The sequence below is a fragment of the Canis lupus genome, chromosome 37 (genome assembly GCF_003254725.2).
Source record: "Canis lupus dingo isolate Sandy chromosome 37, ASM325472v2, whole genome shotgun sequence".
NCBI lineage: Eukaryota > Metazoa > Chordata > Mammalia > Carnivora > Canidae > Canis > Canis lupus.
This window is the reverse complement of record NC_064279.1, coordinates 15,962,405-15,983,315: the sequence shown is the minus strand read 5'-3', so window position 1 is coordinate 15,983,315 and position 20,911 is coordinate 15,962,405. Positions and strand designations below refer to the sequence as shown.

The 20,911-nt window shown below is 38.1% G+C and overlaps 2 long non-coding RNA genes across 6 annotated transcripts in view; one reads left to right on the top strand and one right to left on the bottom strand.

The window, feature by feature from the left end:
* Positions 1 to 9,729, top strand: part of LOC112656490 (uncharacterized) — a 62,150-nt gene extending 52,421 nt beyond the window's left edge. For 2 of the 5 annotated variants that reach the window (XR_004812635.2, XR_004812634.2), the window contains exon 6: positions 8,689 to 9,729. This is a non-coding gene — a long non-coding RNA (uncharacterized LOC112656490). The remainder of the gene's footprint in view (positions 1 to 8,688) is intronic. The other 3 variants (XR_003134341.3, XR_007408971.1, XR_003134340.3) reach the window with 2 other exon arrangements.
* LOC112656493 (uncharacterized) lies at positions 4,698 to 20,782 on the bottom strand. Its single transcript, XR_003134347.3, has 3 exons — positions 18,633 to 20,782; positions 5,607 to 5,814; positions 4,698 to 5,229 (listed from the first exon to the last, which is right to left on the bottom strand). It is a non-coding gene; the product is annotated as an uncharacterized LOC112656493 (long non-coding RNA).
* Between the last annotated feature and the right edge of the window lie 129 nt (positions 20,783 to 20,911).

Below are 20,911 nucleotides of genomic sequence, written 5' to 3'. Positions count from 1 at the left end.
GGGGTGTGGCAGGTATGTGGTGTGAGAGGACCCACTTCCTCCCTCCCTAAGGCAGTGGCAAAGAACACAATAATGGGAGGCTCTTTCTCACTTACTTGGTCTCTGGGGACTGGAGTGCTCCCTTGACAAAGACAACATTTTTGTCCAGGGCAGGTAAGCATTTATAATAGGCAGTATTACATCTACCTGTATATCCCTCAGGGAGCTTAGCTGTACGAGAGTAAGGGCAGGTTTTGTTCACCAAGTCCACATAGCCTAGCTAGCTGCTGGCCCCATTTCTAGGTAGTGTATAGCTGCTGAGCGTGTAAGGTTGTTGAGAAATTAAATGAAATAATACATGGAAAGATGCAATTGGCTCATTGTTTGTATCCCTTCAAAATTTATACATTGGAACCCAACCTCCCTACCCCCACCCACACACACAGTGTGTTGGTATTTGGAGATGGGACCTATGGGAGGTAATTAGGTTTGGAAGAGGTCATAGGGCTAGAGCTCCCACAAGGGGATTAGTGCCCTTATAAAGGGAAGGAGAGACCAGATCTCCCCTTAGTCATGTCTTTCTCCCTCCCTCCCTCCCTCCCTCCCTCCCTCCCTCCCTCCCTCCCTCTCTCTTTTTCTTTCCCTCTCTCTCTCTCTCTCTCTCTCCCTCTCCCTCTCCCTCTCCTTCTCCCTCCTTCTCTCCCTGGCTATGTGAGGATACAGTAAAAAGGCAGCTGTCTACAAACCAGGGAGCAAGCTCTCACCAGATACCAGATCTGCTATCACTGTTATAGCAGTGTGAACTAAGTCCAGAGGGCTTAGCCAAAAGTGAATCATATATTGAAAGGCTGGTTTAATGATACTAATTAATTGATGAACAGATCTAACTTGAAATGCTGCATCCATATCTCAACAAGGGGTAACACTCCTGCTATAACATGATATATGTATTCCTGAAAAAACAAAAAAACCCTTGTGTTCTGCAATCCCACACCAAAAATAGCAGCACTTCTGGGAAAAATAATATTGAGGACCAATTAATACTGAGAAAACATTGTGAGCAGAGTACTGATAAAAAAAAATTGTTTCAATTAAATTCTGGTATTTTTAGAAATCAAAGCCATGCCGATTTCTAAATAAGTATATATACTATGGTATTATATATAAGACTTGAAAACACAGGTAGCTTGATAAAAGGGATGTTAAAGGATGGAGACAAGGGCAAAATACAAAAAGATGGGGGAAACTGTAAATAATCACCTCTCAGACAGAACGGGGTGAACGGAACAATGCTGTATTCCTCTGTGACTTGCCGCGTTGAGCTAGGCTAATGTGCTTTACATCCAGCTGCCATTGCTGTAGGACACAAAGCATGAATGTGCTGGCAGAAAAATCTGTGTGAACCGATGTGTCATTTATGTTAACACAGTTCCCTTATTTTCCAATCATAGATTAGCTCTTTTACATTCTGGGAACATGTTTAGAAGTAAAACAGACTAGATTTTGTATTCTGAATAAAGACGATCTGGAGAATTATTCCTCTTGAATTTCCTGAGTTTTCCATTCAGGAAGGTTTATGATGACTTATAGAAGTCTTCAGTGTGGCTTATACAGTATTCTTCAGGATTTTGAATTGGTGTGTTCAACATTCAAATATTCGGAGGTTTTTAATAAAAATGTGGATGTGCTGCTCCTTATTCCCATGTGGCAATAATTTGGTGGCCACTTATGTTACCAGCATGATCCTATCTATAGGCATTGGGGTTGGCAAGACTGGTTATACTTTTCATTTGCCAGGGCTCTGCTCTTATGTATGTGTATTCATAAGTTGGATATTTGTAGTTTAGGGAATGCCTGCATTTTATTTATATCCACAGTCCTTTTGTGGACTTATTACCCTAAAATGCATACTCTTCAATTTAAAAGTGACCCAGATCCATACTAAACAGGTCACAGGTAAGTGAGATAAATGAATCCCAGAAATAGAATAAGAAATAATGAGTTTTATGGGCAAATCAAACATTACCCTCCTAATTATCACAGCTAGATACTTAAGGAAGATCTGTTGATCACTTTTGAATAGTGAGTATTTTAGTGCATTCTTCTAAATTTAATTTGATTTGATTGCTGTGGTTCTTGTGGAAAGACAAGTGTATATAATGTCAATGTAATTTTATTAGCTGCCTCCCACATAATTGCTTTAAAATAAGATAATTTTTCATTGCTACACCTTGAGGTTCTATTATTATTATAACAAACATAAACAGAACATAAAACCTTTAATTTCTGTGTGACAACTATCTATTATTTTCACTGTCGATCTTATTATTGAGATGAAATCAATATATATTTACATATTAAGTCTTTATTTTTTCAAATAAGATGATGAATACTTCTTTATGTTGATCTAGAAAATAAAACTGGTACCAGGCTACTCCTCAATATAATTCTTATGTTTAGAATGTTTTACTTTGGAATTTGGCATTTCCTTACATCTAATTCCCATGGTATGTAATCACTTCCCCACGTACACTCCAATGAAGTGAATAATTAAGAGCTTTGTTCCTGTGTTTGACCATGGAAGGTTTGTATTATGTATAAGCTTTATTTAAAACAACTCCTATTCCTTGACTTGCATTTAATGAATGTGTGTTCACTGCCTCAAATTCACCCTGTCCTGTTCCAACAATGATTGACAGACAGCCTTGATATAAGACCAGCAAGTTCAAGGCAGATTGTTCAAAAAACGGCCACCATTCCCTATCAGGATGTGAATGGTCTACAGACGATATATAAGCACAGTCTTAGTTAAAGCTTTTCAAACAAAGAGGGGGAATAGAGAGATTATAGGTTCTCTTCTCCTTATGAATTTACTTGGTTAAAAGATTATTGACAACAAACATGAGCAATCATCTAGCATGAGATAATTAAGAAAACTAACTGAATTTTTACAAGTCATTGTTAATTTTATATCCTACTAGACCTAGAAGCTCAATTTATTGTTCTTTTTGGTGTTATTGCTAATAATTATGTTTTCAGGGTCAGAAATAGTCAATGCATTTTTTTCCCTGTCCTTCTACCACTTAAGTGTTATACAGATAAAGCTTTCTTGGATTTTAGTTGTTGATTTTCTAGTCAAAGACCTTGTGATTTTCTACCTCCCTGTTTTTCTGGTATCATGGTATATTTTCATGGAAAGTAAAGTGATGTCAGAAACAGAAGATCAGGGGTATGTCCTAGAGAAGAATCTCTCTTACCTCCTATGCGTCACCTACTGTATCTACTGCTGTTTCTGTCTCAGACCATCTTTACAAATGCTTCTTTTTTAGCTTTTATTTCCAAGTTCTTAAGTCATACAAAACTACACAAATTCCACTTCCTCCAAATAGGTGCTTATTTTTCATTTTGGAAAGCTCCAAATTGTCATGGTTCTGAACCAGAATTTCTATTCTCACCTTTGGTAATTTTATTCATGATTATTAAATAAGTTACTGAATAGATACATTAATTGCTTCTATTTTTACCTGCAAAGACATTTTAAAAACTCATTTTCAAGAAATTTCCCGTTAGGAAGAAAGCTTGTAAGAGTGCACAGCATGCTGCCCTACTACTGCCAGTCTTCATGGCCCTGGGGACGCGGCAGATATTGTCAATGACCGTGAAGTAACAGTGAGCTCCAGGCTTCTGACACGCTACCTTCTTTGGAAAGAGCACTTGGATTGGGGGTTACAAGAGCTGTCCTGACCTTTATAGTATAAATATTTAGTCCTCCATCTCTTACTACAAATGGTTTGAGACTACTTACAATGATATTGCAACAATAATAAAGCCATAAATGGAAGTAATAAGCCAGGATAAACGAAAGGAGAACCAGAAATGTGCCAAGCCTAGAGTCACCAGAACTGCTGCTGTTGAGCCTGTAGCTAGGACAGGGTTATAGTCCAGAGTCTGCTTCTAGCACACTGGTGACCTTGAGCAAGATGCTGCATCTCTCTAGGCTGTGACTTCTTCAATTAGAAAGCACAGGGATTACATTATTAGATGATTTCTGAAATATCATCCATCTTTAAAATTCCAGGTTTCTACGATTTGGGGCTTTCATGAATCATTCAGCTGAATATAAAGAAAAAATATGATTTTAGGGCTGAGGGAGTATCTAAGTCTAGCCAGTTGTCTTGGAGATGGGGCTACTGTTGATCATGATATAAAACAGTGCAAGAGAATGCAGAAAAGACCAGCCTATTTCCACTGAGGGGGAGGGGGCAGGGCTTCATGTTTTTATTTCCGTAGGGATAGTATATGCAGTTAAGTACAATATCTGGTCCCAAAGTACAGTATCTCCTGCTATAGTCTTCTCCGCCAAGTCTTCTTTCAACTTTGGACACAACCAATTTTTCAGATTTATTCATTCATTCACTTAGATATGAATCTTTTTTTTTTTTTTTTTTTTTTTTTTTTTTTTTTTTTTTTTTTTTTTTTAATTTTTATTTATTTATGATAGTCACAGAGAGAGAGAGAGAGAGGCAGAGACATAGGCAGAGGGAGAAGCAGGCTCCATGCACCGGGAGCCCGATGTGGGATTCGATCCCGGGTCTCCAGAATCGCGCCCTGGGCCAAAGGCAGGCGCCAAACCGCTGCGCCACCCAGGGATCCCAGATATGAATCTTATTTATTTTTTAAGGAAAATTACTTTATAGTTTTTATACAATATATATTTTTATAGCACAAAGATATTTTAAGTAATACAGAAGAGTAGAGGCAGAAAGTTAAAACAAACAAAACAGCAAAGGAAAACCAAACCAAATCCTACAACTCAGAAATCATAATCACTGATAGTTCAGGTAAAGCTACCTTGAGAGAATGGGTAAATAGAAATATTTTTATAATACTGGGTCATATTATACTTACTATTTTAAACACTTGCAATTGATTCTAATTTAATTCAAATTTAATACAAATAAATATAAACTGAAGTGAAACAAAAGGAATTATTGAGTTTTAAATAAATGCTTGCTCCCTACCTGTTTTGAGAGGATGAATTTTACCCATTTGTCCCACGCATTTCTGTTCACTTACAAGGAGGTACAGAGACCAAAACATTTAATGCTAAGCTCAGTCTCATAACTTTATCATTTATCATTTTCTTCACTTGTGATGGTTGAGTACAACATATGTCTATACCTTAGAGCATAATTCCAGTTGAACTTGAGTATTTGGACCAATGGTTCCATGGAGATAGGCATTGCCTAGCTGAAAGAAAAGAAAAAAGTCCGTATGTTTGCATTTAATGGCTAATCTGCAGGGAATTTCTAGAGAGATGATGCTGTGGCCCTGAGCATAAGTAGTACATGGCATGCACTTCTTCACACACACTAAAGTACTTATTATTTTTTTTTAACTGAAGAGGGGCAGGATGGCCAAATAGATGTGTGGAAGGGAGCCTAAGGATCTGGACCCCCATTCCTACACTACAGACAAAAATTCAGTGGTTTCCAAAGCATAGAGAAGGCAGGCTAATCCACAAAAAGAGAACACATGTTAAACTCGTCCTTTCCAAATCTCTATTTTTGGTGTATGCTTTCAATGTACCTAATATATGACTGTAGTCGTACAAATACATCACTTACAAAGAAATGAATAAAAAGATGTACTTTGGGGGTGCATGCTTAAAATTTTCTTTGAAATAGGAGTGCCAGTCATGACGTTGAGACCCTGCATTAGATGGACGTGGAGTCAGCCTCTGTATCTCCATTCGTATACTGCAGCTCCTCTCCCACCTCTTTCTGCCACCTCCCTTCCAGAGAAGTTGGGAGGTCTAGAGAGAACTCTGTTGCCCTAAAGAGGAAAAATTCCACAAACATTCTGCATTAACTGGGGTAATTTAATTCAGATTAAAAAATTGTTTTATAGCACTGATTTTAGCTTGTATGTTAACGGTCTCCACTTCCTATGTTTAATTCATGTTTGTGGGCATTCTCCCAAATATATATTCTGAATTAAATTAAAAACCAAAAAAAGAAAAATGTCTGGAAGAAGCTTTTGACTGTACCTGATAGATTCATGTTAAATCCCTGTGTCTTAATATATGACTGAAGGGGAATAATATAAGTGGAATTGGAATTTCTCCCATGTAGCTCATTTATAAGAGTACCTCGGCTGCTAAGAATCTGCCTCTTGTTGGCCATTAGAACACTTACTGGAATATTTATTAGTTATTAACACAGAAAGTGTGTTTGCATGTGTGTGTGCACATGTTGAAAGAAACGTAGCTCTCTAGCTGCTTATTGTTTGGGCTAGTTTAGATTGTAATATGTTATAAGTGATTTATAGATAACTAGATCCAAGAGGGAACAGAGCTGAGACTCAGGAGTAGAGGGTGATGGGCTGAAGGGTGCAGAAGCACTGCCTAATGGAGATTGTATTTCTGGGATTCAGAGATCAATCTCCTATAAATCCAGGCTGCAGAGCCATTTATGCCTAACACTGTGGCTGGACCAGTCTGCCAGGACTGCCATACAAAGCACCACAGACTGGGTGGCTTAGACATCAGAAATTTATTTTCTCACAATTGTGGAAGCTGGAGGCCTGAGATCAAGGTGTCAGTAGGGTTGCTTTCTTCTGAGGCCTCTCTCCTAAGCTTGTAGATGGCCACCTTCTTCCTATGTCTGCACATAGCCTTTACTCTGTGGGTACCTGTGTCCTAATCTCCTCTTTTTATAAGGACATATATAAGGATACCGGTCATATAGGAGTAGAGTCCACCCTAGTGACTTTGTTTTATCTCTCATTTTACCTTTTTAAAGGCCATATCTCTAAATATGGTCATTCTGAAACATTGGGAGTTAAGATCTCAACATATGTACTTTAGGGAGCCATGATTCAACCCACAAATAGTGGCATTCCCCACGGTGATGGCTGGACAGTCATTTCAATAGCATTCCAGGTAAGTTACAGGCAAATGCACACTGCATGGTAGCTGTCTTTGCCCTGGACTATCTTTACTCACTATTGTGGAATGCTTTATTGTGTAGCTATTAAATAGTTTGTTGCTTTCCATGCCAGAAGTGGCTGTATTCCAGATATGAATGAAATGTTTCCTGTGCTTTTTCTGTAATGAGAGATGGTGAGAAAAGAAATTGGGGACATTAGCACTGTCAATTACTTTTATAAGGTCTTCAGGAGTGCAAGTTTTAATCTTATTTGTAGGTTTCATTTTCATGGGAAGAATGTGATTTATAAATCAACATAAATTTGGTTTATTTTCTCCTGATTCAATTCCACTTGAAGGGACCTGAACTTGAATTCTTCAGAAAATAGAGAAGAGGATCAAAATGCAATTGGTTTGCGAAGCTGCCACACAAGATTCTCTTGTTAGCATTTGCAGTATTTTCCTTGGCTGACCAAGCACTTTTCTCCCTGGAAAGTAAACAGCAAACAGCTATTTATGAAATGGGTCAGAGTGAATATATTTGGTCAGGTGGAGGATAAATAGATCATAGATTGACTAAAATAGTTCTAAACTAAACAGAACAAAACAAATCTCTGAGCCACACAAATCCAACCTGAAGGATTTCAAAGGCAAAATAAACAAAACATCTAATATATTCATGATTATATGATTCTTATTTCTATTAAAGGTACATTTCCTAAAGCTTTATTCTGATAATGATAGATGACCAGAGCGCCAACCAACCAACCAAAACCCATAAGCCTGACAGAATTTTTTGCAAACTATGATATCTCATGATATCATAGGCCAGAGAAGTGGTCTAGAGATTCTGAAGCCCTCAAAATCATAGAGAATAGAATGATTCCTGCCTTAAGAGATAGGAAAATATAAGAGATTATAACCAAGTCTGATATTCCAGATAATGATGAGTATTCTTTTAATAACCAGGAAAGAATATGAGGAACTATATGGACAGAATACAAAGACTAGTAAAATACTCAACTTGTAAAGCAAAATGAACAAAAGTTATCACCTTCACCAAAAATGAAACAAAATAAATCAGACAGTAAGAAAATTAACTAATTTGTTAGATATTGACTTCCAAAGACTTTTGGATTTTTTTCCCATTTTATTTCAAGTAAATTAGTCCCTCATCAAAACCCAATAGCATTATAACTGTCAATGGGGATCATAGAATTCTAGATTTCAGTGGGAAGTCAGAGATATTCCTTCCTTGAAACTCCCTTGGTTTTGATGATATTATTCTAACTTGGCTTTTCTTCCACCTTTCTGGTTCATTTTTCTTAGTCTTTTATGCAAACTCTTCATTCTCTGACCATCCTCAGATACTGGTGGTTTTGTCCTTTGTGTTTTTCTCACTATGTCTGGGTGATCTTACTCACTCCTGTGTCTCCAGCTGCCATCTTTGTGCCGATGACTCCCAGGGTACATCTCTCTTTTGCATCCCAATTCACAAATTCAGGTTCTGCTGTCCCTCTCCACCCACCTTGATATTACAAATACTTTATGTTCAAACCTAAACATCCCGGAATGAAGCCTTCACTGTCTCCAGTTATGATAGCCAGCTGACAGGATGATCCCAACCTTTTGGTTTTTATGCCCTGTTGTATACCTTCCCTCATTAGATAGGGCTGACCCATGTAACCAAGACAACATTGTAGAAATGATGATGTGTGCCTTTCAAAGCTTAGTCATAAAATTGTGACTTCTTTATTGTTCTCTCAAATCATTTGCTCTAGGGAAAGCCTGTCGCTATGTCATGAGGACACTCAACCCTATGGAATGGACCGTGCAGCATGGAAGATGCCTTCTACCAACAACCAGCACAAACTCATTGGGCATCTGACTGAGCAAAACTGGAAGCAAATCTCCGGCCCCAGTCAAGCCTTCAGATAACTGCAGCCCCAGCCAACATCTTGGCAGACACCTCACAAGAGACCCTGAATCAGAACCATCTAGCTAAGCCACTCCTGAACATTGTACTATAGAAACAGTGTAAAATAATAAATGTTTACTGTTGTTTGGACCACTAGGTTTGGCAGTCATGCAGCAGATGTATAACCAATATTCCAACAAAATCTAAAACTCTGGTGTTTCCTTCCTCAGACATGTCCATCACAGTCTAATTTCAACAAATCATGCAGGGAATAATGAGGATCTGTTTCAAGATAGTGGTAATAGATGTGGCAAGAGATGAATGGACTAAATAGACATTAAGGAAGCATTTGACAGACCTGGTGACAGGAGTGGGGAGTAAGAGAGTGACAGAAGTTTAGGATAAGAGGCTTGTTTACTTGGTTTTATGTTTTGCTGAGCTCAGTTCCAAAAGGAATGAAACAAAAATTCAGCCAAATAACCTTTAATGAGTTAGGACTTCTTTCATCAATCAGTGTGTACAATTTCTTCACAGAATCAGATTTTAAATATTGTGATTGAAAAGAGAAAATGGTAAGAGGAGGTTACTTTTATGGTAGATCAACAATAGTCTTTTTTGCTTTCATATTTCTGTTTATACTCTTGAAATTTCCTTTATATGCATTAGCTCATTTGCTGTTTACAACAATATTATGTATTAGCTCAGCCAGTGTTTATGCAAATATAAGCAGTGAGAAAAAAGTGAGATAATGTGCCAGTTAGTGCATTTTTTATTGAAATTGTGACAGAAGACTCAACTCAAATGGGCTTAAGCTAAAAAGAGATTTTATTGCTGAATTTGTAGGAATAGGTACAGCTTCAGATCAGTGAGATTCAGTCCTCAATGAAGCCAGCCACTAGCATCTATTTTTTTTTTTTTTTTGGCTCTGTTTTATTACTTCCTCTGGACTGGCTCCTTCTTAGGCTCTATATGGTGTGGTTCAGTGGTTTAGGCTCCCAACACTCAGATCGGTAGAGCTAGAACAAATCTCTTCTGTTCACTTCTGTTAAAGCCCTGAAGGTCACTGTAATTAGCTGTTTACCCCTGAATCATCCACACAATCCAGGGAAATATGAAATGCTGATGGGCCAGGCTTAGTGCACATGCTTCATTCCTAGGGACAAGAAGGGATCGACCCTATCCTGAAGCTCAGAGGAAAACCAGAGTAGGGTTACCAAAGCAGGCAACTCAGGATGCTAGACCAGAAACCAGTAACTTCCAATAGTAATATTGTATGTAAAAGCAGGGAACATGTACCCAATGCACAGTCATTACCAGGAAAAAAGTTGTTAGGTCTAAGCATGAAAATTGAAGTGAAGAATGTACCTAAATAAAGCTAGAACCCAAAGAGCCTGAGTGTTAGATTGATTTGTGCCACTTTTACCCAGCCACTGCTAAGGTGAGTGGTTAGCTGTCTCCCACATTGCACATAGTGGATGTCTGCCCTCGAGTCTCCAGCCCCTTCCACCTTCTCATTTCATGGCTGGGCTGAGTCATCCCATATTCTAAATGCTGACGGTGGAGGTCATGGCCATGCCCATATATTATCTCTGAGCCTCCTATGACTGCAAAGATCCCTGAGACTTGCAGAACAGAACCAAACTTGGAGGTGAGGAGGGAGTTGGCTCCAGTGAATCAAGCAGCAAACTGGAGAGAAGGGACACCTTGACCCAAGGCAGTAAATTGGAATGGATGGCTGAGCAACGGACAGATCCTGTGTCCTTCATAGTGTGGAGACCACTTTCAGCTTGGAGTCCTGCGGAAGGGAAACTTTGCCTCTAACCCCACAGCAGGGAGCACAGTGTCAAGTGGGGACATTGCAGCAGAGTTGCGGCAAAAATTCTGAAGTACTGTGGGAAAATATGTTTCTAAGGTGGGGCCAAAGTGATTCGCCTAAACAAAGTGCTGGGAAAATGTGAGTAAGAGGTAGATGAGGCAGTCAAGGCATGATCACTTAGTCATAGCATCATAAGAATTCTACTCAGAGTCCTTAAAAGGTTGTCCGGTAAATTCTCTGACTCAGGTGGGTCAGCTTTGAAACCATACTGAATACCCAGGCTTGTATACTTGGATGCCTGTTTAAAGGCATTTGGAAAGAAAGATCTCTAGTTTGGAAATGTATTCTTACACTGAAGTACACTTTCAACGGAAAATTGTTTCTTACATATTACTATACTCCATTTTCTGTCTTTGAAGAGAGTTAAGTAATTTGAATCTAGGAAGTGAGTTGAAGGACCAATTTCTCATGACTATTTGACCTCGCATTTTGTCATCTTGCTTTTCAGTGCCATAATTTTTACATCTATAAATCAGAAATGATAAGTAACCTCCCTTATAGGAACATAATGAAGATGAGAAGATATAATATTAAAAATATATTGAGCCAGAAATAAAAAGCTTTATTTAAGCAAGCCTATTATTATAATAATCTGAATTACTACTAACAATGATAGTTGTAATATGTCTATTTGCAGAAAAAAAGTGAAAAGAGTAATTTCTGGTTTGGGTAAAGATATGTACTTGAATTAAGAAAAGAAAAGATGGGGGATCCCTGGGTGGCGCAGCGGTTTGGCGCCTGCCTTCAGCCCAGGGCGCGATCCTGGAGACCCAGGATCGAATCCCACGTCGGGCCCCCGGTGCATGGAGCCTGCTTCTCCCTCTGCCTGTGTCTCTGCTCCTCTCTCTCTCTCTGTGGCTATCATAAATAAATAAAAATTAAAAATATATATATATATAAGAAAAGAAAAGATGAGTAGTGACATTTGGCTATCACTTGATTTTCCATTTGTTACAGAAAACAATTGAGAATTTCTATCTTTGTGAGAGAGTGAATTGTACAAAAAATAAGTACTATTTTGTATTTGAGGCCAAAACTGGAAATCAGTACGACTTCAAGTTTTTTTCATTAATTTTCATACCTTTCTACAATAGCCCCCAGATATGTTAAAATCAATCTTTTACTTTCTAATTTGGGGGCATTTTTTGGTGTGGATGGTCATCAATCTCGAAGGGAATACTACCCATTTTTTAAATAAGAATTAATAGTGATTTCTAGGTGGGAGCATGCAATCATATATCATATCCATGAGCTTTAAGGTTTTCCCAGCAGGGATGCTCAATAGAAGTCTGGCAGCTTTTGTAGTCGCCAGCAATTCCATGGTTACTGTCCGAAGCAGAAAGGGCACATCATCAAATTCTTCCTTCAAATGCGATCTTGTCTTCCTGGAATTTGTAATATTTTTCTAATACGAATAGGGAATATTTTTTGAGAGTGCACAGTCATGTTAAAGTCAATACTCTGGAGAAATACTTTCAATTAAAATTCAGAAGGTTTAAGAATCCAGGCTAGAAAGGATTTCCCTGACCTACAAAACCTAATAAGATTTTTCCTTTCCATTTTCTCCCTCCTCGTCCCCTCTAAGTGTGTGGAGCCGTCCTGCTTTCTTACCTGGTGGCCCCATTTAGCGCTGCCCTCTAGACATTTAAGTCAGAAAATGGCTTTAAAGAATGTTTTGAGAAAACTTGACATACTGATCTACTCTCAAACTCAATGAAATTTTTTTTAAGCTGGAAAAGAGAAAGAAACCACAAAAACAAAGCAATAATGATATCTTTTAGTTAAGTAAGAGAAATCTGACTAGGAGACAAAGAGGTAGAATTTGTGGTGATTGAGGGAATTAAAATAAGAAATACTGAGAAAGCAGGGATTTTTAAGCCTGAAGGGAGGGCAGGTTGCAGGTGTAGGAGTGGAACAGGGTGGATCCTTGTTAGAGTGGCCCTGTCTTCTGTGGGGCCAGGGGCCAACCTTTAATCTCTCTTGGTCTTAGCTACAAAGTGGGATCTGAATGGTACCTTACCGCAGACTTTCTTAGTAGTGTTGCAGATAGTATGTATGTATACAGTACTTTAGGGTTTCAGTACATAAGTATTCACTCATTTGAGTTATTACTATAAAAAATTAAATTCCTGAATGGGAGGGAGAAAAATATATTTTTTTTTTCTGTGAATGTGTTCTTCTTAGGAGTATAGCTATTCCACTGAAAATAATAAAACATGAGTGTCCATTGGAGATCATTCTTACTCAAAGTCAAGGTGAAGGTGGGAGAAATGCCCAGGGCAAACATGAAGAGGCGCTGGCCGTGTTCTGCATAGTGCTGAGAGGGAGCGCCTCCTTAAATTTCGCTTGTGAGGTGCCTCTCCTGCCTCACCTGAGCCCCTGTCTTGTTCAGAGAATGTCCTGCCTTGGGACGCCTGGGTGGTTCAGTGGTTGAGCAGTTGAATATCTGCTTTCGGCTCAGCCTAATCCCAGGATCCAGAATCAAGCCCCACATCAGGCTCCCTGCGAGGAGCCTGCTTCTCCCTCTGCCTGTGTCTCTGCCTCTCTCTCTCTCCTTCTCTCTCTCTGTCTCTCTGTCTCTCATGAATAAATTAAAAAAAAAAAAAAAAAAGAGGACATCCTGCCTGGCTCATTGGCAACTACCTTGTTTCTCCCTAGCAGTTGCCTTCCTACTTAAAATATCTGGAGTCATGACTGCCACTTGTTGTCAGACTTCTTTGGCTCCCCAAAGAATCCCAAAAGAGATCATTACAGGGCGCAGCATGTGAAAGGGAAGAGAAGTGCATTTAAGACTGTAAATTGTAACTGCAGAGATGATCTCATGTGTAGTCGTCAAAGAAGTACACTGAGGGACTTACTAAAATTTCCACTGTTGAGGGTAACAAGTCATGACCTCATTCTCTCACACCAGGACCTTGGTATAAACACTAAGAATAGCAAGTAGGATCTTTTTTATTGGCTTGTCAAGAACAACATTGAAGGATGGAAGACACCAGTCACCTTTGAGAACTAGAAACAAGAGGCGGGGTGGGGGGGTTGAAGGCCATTGGTGGACAGCCTCCAGTGTACTTATTTTTCTTAGGCATTATTTTCAAAATGTCTGTAAAGGTATGATACGTTCACTCTCCAATCCCTTCAACCACTTTCTCAATCTAAATCATTTGTGAACATAACCTGATAATAACTAGTTCTTTTACTCTGGATTGCTGTCTAATTTGGTAAAATCATATAACGCCAGCTATTTGAGAATGGTAAAATATATTAGGAATGTGTTTGTCTAAGCCAAGGAAAACCTCACTGCAAGGACTTTTAGCAAAGGTGATGCTCTTCCTCATGTAACAGATATGAAGAGTCAGGCAGTTCCTAATGTTGGTTCAACTTCTTAGCTCTCTTGGTCTTTCTCTCTTAATCCCAATAAGGCTGAGCAGCTCCAGCTATGGAAGCAAAATATAAAGCAGAAAGGAAGGGCAGTGGAAGGACAGCACATTGTGGCTGTCCTCTCTTGTGAGGAAAGCAAAAACACCCCCAAACCAATACTCCTCCCATGTTATGAATTGAATTGTGTCACCCCACCCCTCCAAGAATATATTGGGATATTAACTCCCAGTATCCTAGAATGTGATCTTATTTGGAAATAGGATTTGTAGAGGTAATCAAGTTCAAATGGAGTCACTGGTGCAGGTAGTAACCCACTATGACTGGTATCTTTATGAAAAGGGGAAATTTGGATGCAGAAATACGCAGACAGGGGAACATCATGTGAATGGGATGCGGTCACCTACATGTCAAGGGGAGATGCCGGGAGCAGATCCTCCCTTCATAGCCCTTGGAAGGAATTGATCTTACACATACCTTGATTTCAGACTTCTAGCCTCCAGAGCTGTGAGACAACACACTTCTGTTATTTAAATCATCCCTTGTGGCACTTTGTTAAGGCAGCCCTAGCAAACTCATACAGCCCATGAAACTTCCATTTACACCTCTCTTGCCAGAACTGTGCCTTTGGCCACCCCTAACTACAAGGAGCAATTATGCAGGTGGCTGAACATATTCTAATGGAAGCATTAGGTCTCTGGCAAATTTAAAAAGGAGTTCTCTGGATAACCAAGTGCATTTTTCACAGGGGAGAGGGTGTTTGTACTTGGTAAGTGGTGCTAGGATGGGTAGCTCTCCCTCTAACACTGCTCAGAGATTTAGAGCAAAACTTTGGAGATTGAGTTGTGCAGTGGAAAGAAAGCAAGAGGTCTGGATACTAGCAGTGATGTTGTCACTACTTGCTATATGGTTTCACAAAAGTTGCTTTAACCTCTAAGCCTCGACTTTCTTATCTGACAAATGGGAATAATAAGCTAGGCTCTGAACATTTTAAGACTAACTACATCATAGAACCGCTGTGAGGACCAAGTAGAATCGCTGAGATGAAAATATATTTGAATGTATGATTGTCTATTCAGATATGAAAAGATGATTAAAGAGGAGATAGTTCAGATTCCGAGTCTTGGAAATGAAGGAAAGTTGGAGTAAAATAGGCTTCCCTTAGAAGTTCAGGGAAGTAAAAGGCGAATGGGAGTTCCAAGTCTAAATCTTATCAACAAGAAGGCACAAACTGGTAAAGTGGAAGTGCCATCACAGGAGATAAGCCCATGATCTCAGAGTAAACAGGAGGCAGGTGGGTGGATGTGGCCAGAGGGAAATGGGTGTAGGCTTAAAAAGTCATTTATAATAAGTTCGGAAAAAGAGAGGACATGAGCTCTTGGCCTATAACAATGCTTCTCAGGCTTTGTGTGTATACAGATCACATGGGCATTTTGTTAACATACATATTGCAATTCAGTAGGTCTGGGGTGTGGTTTGCCAATGTGCAGTCCTAACAAGCCTCAACTATGTCAGTGTTACTGGGCCACAAGGATCAAGCCTTTATTTTATTATATTTTTGAAAGATTATGTTTATTTACTGATTTGAGAGAGAGAGAGAGAGGGAGCGAGCAGGGGGAGGAGCAGAGGGAAAAGCTGAGCACAGAGACCAACTGGTGGCTCAAACTCAGGACCCTGAGATCATGATCTGAGCTGAAATCAATAATCAGATGCTTAACTGACTGAGCCACCCAAGCCCAGGACCACACTTTTAGTAGCAAGGTCTATGTCACTGAAAGGGAAGCTGAACCCAAGAGGAGTAGGACACTTTCAAAATTGAAACTCTGACAATATATTGATGAATGACTCTACTGAGGAAAATACATAAAAAATCTAAAGATTTTGCTCTGTCAATAAGCTAAGCTTCTAAAAGAATGTGTAAAAGTTGGAAGGAGAGACATATAACTGGGGACAATTACAAATAGTGTAGACTTCTTTAGAAGGCATTAGAACAGAGTGAGCTATGTTATTGAATTTATAAAGCAATGTTAGGGGTACCCAAGAGGTAGATCTATGGCCAAGAATAATTTTTTTCTTAGTTACATGGGTATTCTTATTACGATCTAATTGGGGACCCACCAAAATCCTCTCCTGGGTCAGATTATATTTTGATTCTTTTTTCTAAAAAGATTTATTTATTTATTTTAGAGGTTTGGGGGGCTGAGGGGGGAGAGAGTCTCAAGCAGCCTCTGTACTTAGCATGGAGCCCAACTCAGAGTTCGATCTCACAACCAGAGCCAAAACCAAGAGTTGGATGCCCAATTGCACCACCCAGGCACCCCAGATTATATTTTAATTCTTGACCTCATTTCTTAGCAAAATTCTAGAATTAATTATTAAACTAATGATTTCCATGGTCCCCAGAAGGGAAGCCACTATCCCCAGAAACCAGCATCTGTGCCCCACAATGGAGATAGGTCAAAACAATACAATATCCCTGTTTGAGGGATAACTTAGCCAGAGGCAAAGGGGTTGTGGACATGGCATATCTAAACAAAGCAGCCAGTGACAGTATCCTCATAGATAAGATGACAAGGTATAGAATGTGTGATAAATAGTCCATTGACTTTTTTTTTTTTTAAGATTTTATCATTTGAGAGAGAGCATGCATTAGCAGGGGAGAGGGGCAGAGGGAGACAGAGAAGCAGATCCCCACTGAGCAGGGAGCCCAATGCAGGACTTGATCCCAGGACGCTGGGATCATTCATTACCTGAGCCAAAGGCAGATTCTTAACCAACCGAGCCACCCAGGCACCTGTCCATTGGCCTTATAGTTCCCCCTAATGGAGGCTCAACTTGGAGGATAATATTTAAATGAGTTCAGCATTTTACTATTGTCTGTATAAATTGCCCCAGAGCTTTGAGGGGGCAAAGCATACAGTAGTGACTAAGCATGTAGGCTTTGGATTCAGATGATGCCTAGAAGCTGTGTGGTCCATAGCTTAACCGGTCTGTGCCTCAGTTTTTAAATATGTATAACAGGTATATGATTAGTGTCTAACTCAGAGGGTTGTTGTGAGCATGATAGAACACATGCAAACACGCAGAACAGTGCCTGATACCTAGGAGTCTTTATATACGTTAGCTGTTATTATTAGGCCTTTTCAATTTGTAGGTGATGTGTAAATGTAGGTACTATACTACAAAATCAGGTGCCTAAAAAAATTTTTGACACAAAGGAAATTGAGCTGAAAGTAGCAAAATTTCCCAGTGAATAACCATCTACCATTAGCATTTTACTATGTTTGCTTACATATCTGTCTACAAATCATCTTCAAGTAGTTCAAAAGGTATTACAATTTTTTTCTGTTATATTGTATTTAACTCATAGGCTATTTAGTAGTATGTTTCTTAATTGTCAAATACATGGGGACTCTACAGTTATCTTTTGTTGTTCATTTCTGGCTTAAATCCCACTGTGGTGAGATAGTCTATTCTGTATAGTTTTCACTCTGTGGAATTTGCTGAGACTTGTATATGGCACAAAACATGGTCTGTTTTGGTATATTTTCTGCATGCAGTTGAAAATATGTTTTCTATAAGCATTAAGTGCCAGGTTCTATATTTGCTAATTAAGTAGACATCTTTGTGCTCACATCTTTGTGCTCACATCTTTGTGCTTACTGATTTTTGTTTGTTCTATCAGTTACCAGAAAAAAATTAAAACTCTATCAGTATGATTGTAGATTTTTTTTTTTTACTTCTCCTCTACTTCTTCCAGTTTACTTTATCATTTTGAGTCTGTATTAATAGATCTAGAAGAGTTATATCTTTTAGTGGACTATTGTATTATAAAATATCTTTCTATGTCTGCTTTATTTACTAACCTAAAATCTGATTTGTTGAATATTCTTAGAGCTAATACAACCTTGTTTTAATTAAATTTTCATGATTTATCTTTTTCTTCCTTTCATTCTCAACCATTCCCCCCATGTTTAATAAGCATCTTTTATAAATAGCATCCATTTCTGACAAAAGAACTTAAAACTGTCAATATTAGGTCATTTTCAAACTACAAAAATGGAAAATTCATTATACTTGAGGATTTTTTCCATTATACTTGAATTTTGTTTTAGTTAGACACTGTCTTTTAATTGGATATTTTAGTCTATTTGTAATAATTGAAATTACTGAAAATTTGGGGTTTAAATACCATCTGATTATTCATTTTCTATTTTTACTACTTATCTTATTTCTCTTTGTCTCCTTTCCTAGATTAGTCATTTTATTTCGTCTCTTTCATTAGCATGTTACTTAAAATTCTTAAATTATTTTTTTTAGATTACCTTAGAAATTATAACAGTTCTCTTTGGTTTGTAAAGTCTAAAATACATTAGAACTTTTTCTATATTCTGGGACAATACAAGGGTATTAGACTATTTTAACTCCATTTACTTCCCTATTTTCATGCTTTTTAAATTTCACGTAATTTAAAACCTCATAGACTTTATTATTGTTTTATATAATCATTTACATTCCTCCCTCCCCCCATCCATCATCATAACTTCATCTGATACCTTATCTTTCCTTGTAATGAAGAGTTGTCCTTATTATTACTTCAGAGTAGATCTGACCCCAACAATTTTTTGGAGGAAATTTCCATTGAGTATAGAAATCTAAATTGGCAGTTATTTTCTTGAAGCACTTTGAATACGCCATTCCATTGCCTTTTCCTTTCAATGCTTCTGTTGAGAGCGAAGAATGGAGTCTTATCTTTGTACTCCTGAAAGAAAAGCGCTCCTACCTAAATACTTTTCAGATTTTGTCTTTGGTAGTCAGCAGTTTTTCTGTGAATCAGTTAGTGATAGTTTAGTTGTATTTATCCATCTTGAGGAGGGTAAACTGGTTACTGAGTCCACCAATTCAAATGCTGATCTCATCCTGAAATACCTTCACAGACACATTCAGAAAAAGCGATTAGCCAAATATCTGGGCACAATGTGATCCAGTCAAGTTGAAATATAAAATTAGCCATCACAAACCCTTCCATTAAATTTTTATTTGCAATCATTGTGATTTTTAGTTCCAGAATTTCGCTTTTTGTTATAGTCTCCAATTCTAGGCTGCAATTCTCACTCTTGTCATTTAATTTCTTGATTATGTTAATGACAGTTGTTTCAAAGTACATGTCTAATAATGACAATATCTAGATTTCTTATGGGCCTGTTTTTTTTTTTTATGGGTCTGTTCTTATTAAATTTTTAAAATCTTGATTTTGAGGAATTTTAATCTTTTTATGTTTTTAAATGAGTGATGGACATTGAGGAAAAAAAAATATAGAGTGAGGGACGCCTGGGTGGCTCAGTTGCTGAGCATCTGCCTTCGGCCCAGGGTGTGATCCTGGAGTCTCAGGATTGAGTCCTGCTTTGGGCTCCCTGCATGAGGCCTGCTTCTCTCTCTGCCTATATCTCTGCCTCTCTGTGTGTGTCTCTCGTGAATAATAAGTAAAGTCTTAAAAAAATTATAGAGTTCAAGTTCTGGATTATCCTTTACAGAGAGGATTTATTTTTCTCTTCTGAAGGCAACTTGATAAGGGATAGATCACTCCAATCAGGTATTATTATAGCTCAAAGTCAGACTTTAGTCCTGGTAAGGAATAGTCTTTTTCTGTCCCTTACATTTCCCTTCAACCTTTTGGCCAACTGTAAACCCTAATATTTATACCTCCAATCTTTTGGATTTACCAAAGCCTTTGCTCACCTTCCTTTTCATTACATTTTCTGATCAGCTTCATAGCTCAACTTTTTGTTAGGTAATTACTGCAGTGGGATAAAACCATGCTGATTTAGGGGCTTATCTCTTTGGTTTCCTTTCTTTTCAGGACCTAGGCTTGGGGAGTCCTTGCTCCATTGTTATTTCTCCAATACCTTCATCATGTAATTTTTATATTTTGTCTAGATTTCCTAGTTGTTCTTGGATGAAGGGGGGCCACTCATCCAATACCAGCTAGTATACCCTTGCTGGAAGCCACATCACTCAATGGTATTTTTAAAGCTCTTCCTAATAGACAGCCAGGGCTGGGAATATTGAGTTTAAGAGTGCTCTGTGCCAGAAGTGATGTTGAGTCTCACTTTCATTTAGATTTTAATTTTAGCCCAATGATTCCTTATTTTCTTGTCAGCTCATTAATGCTTATGTCCTAGAATTTTGGTTATTTTTACATAGAGAAAGTCTGTCCCAATAATCTAGTCTGCCATATTACACATATTATTTTTATTTATATCTCTATTCATTTAACATGTCAGCTTTAGATATGATAAGAATCATATCTTGTCCATTCTTTTTTTTTTTTTTTTATATCTTGTCCATTCTTATCCTCCGAGACCCCAGCCTAGTGTTTGACAAAACAAGTGCTCAATAATTGTTGAGTAAATGAAATTGCAGGGCTTTAAATAAGACTACGTGGGCATCTTAATGGAGCCACCAGAATTTAAAAATATGAAGCTCAGTTTTGCCACTTTATAAACCAAATAATTAACTTCATAGAGGTAAGACTCTGTGCTAGGGGTATGGGTTCACATGAGGCAAATTTACAAGGAAATAATTTATAAGTAACAACATAGCTTGATCAGTGTTTAATAGGAGACACAGCTGGAATGATAATGGATCCCTATGATGTTTCTACTTCTCTCATCCTTTAGTACTTGACTTCTGTCTTTAGTTAGTGCTAATAGTTTTCTGTATTATCATTCTCATGTTTTATTGTCTTTATTCATACTTCCTCTTTGATAATAGAAGGAATAATAAAGTATTAAATAAATAAAAATAGATCTACATGGTTATAAAAGGCAATCTC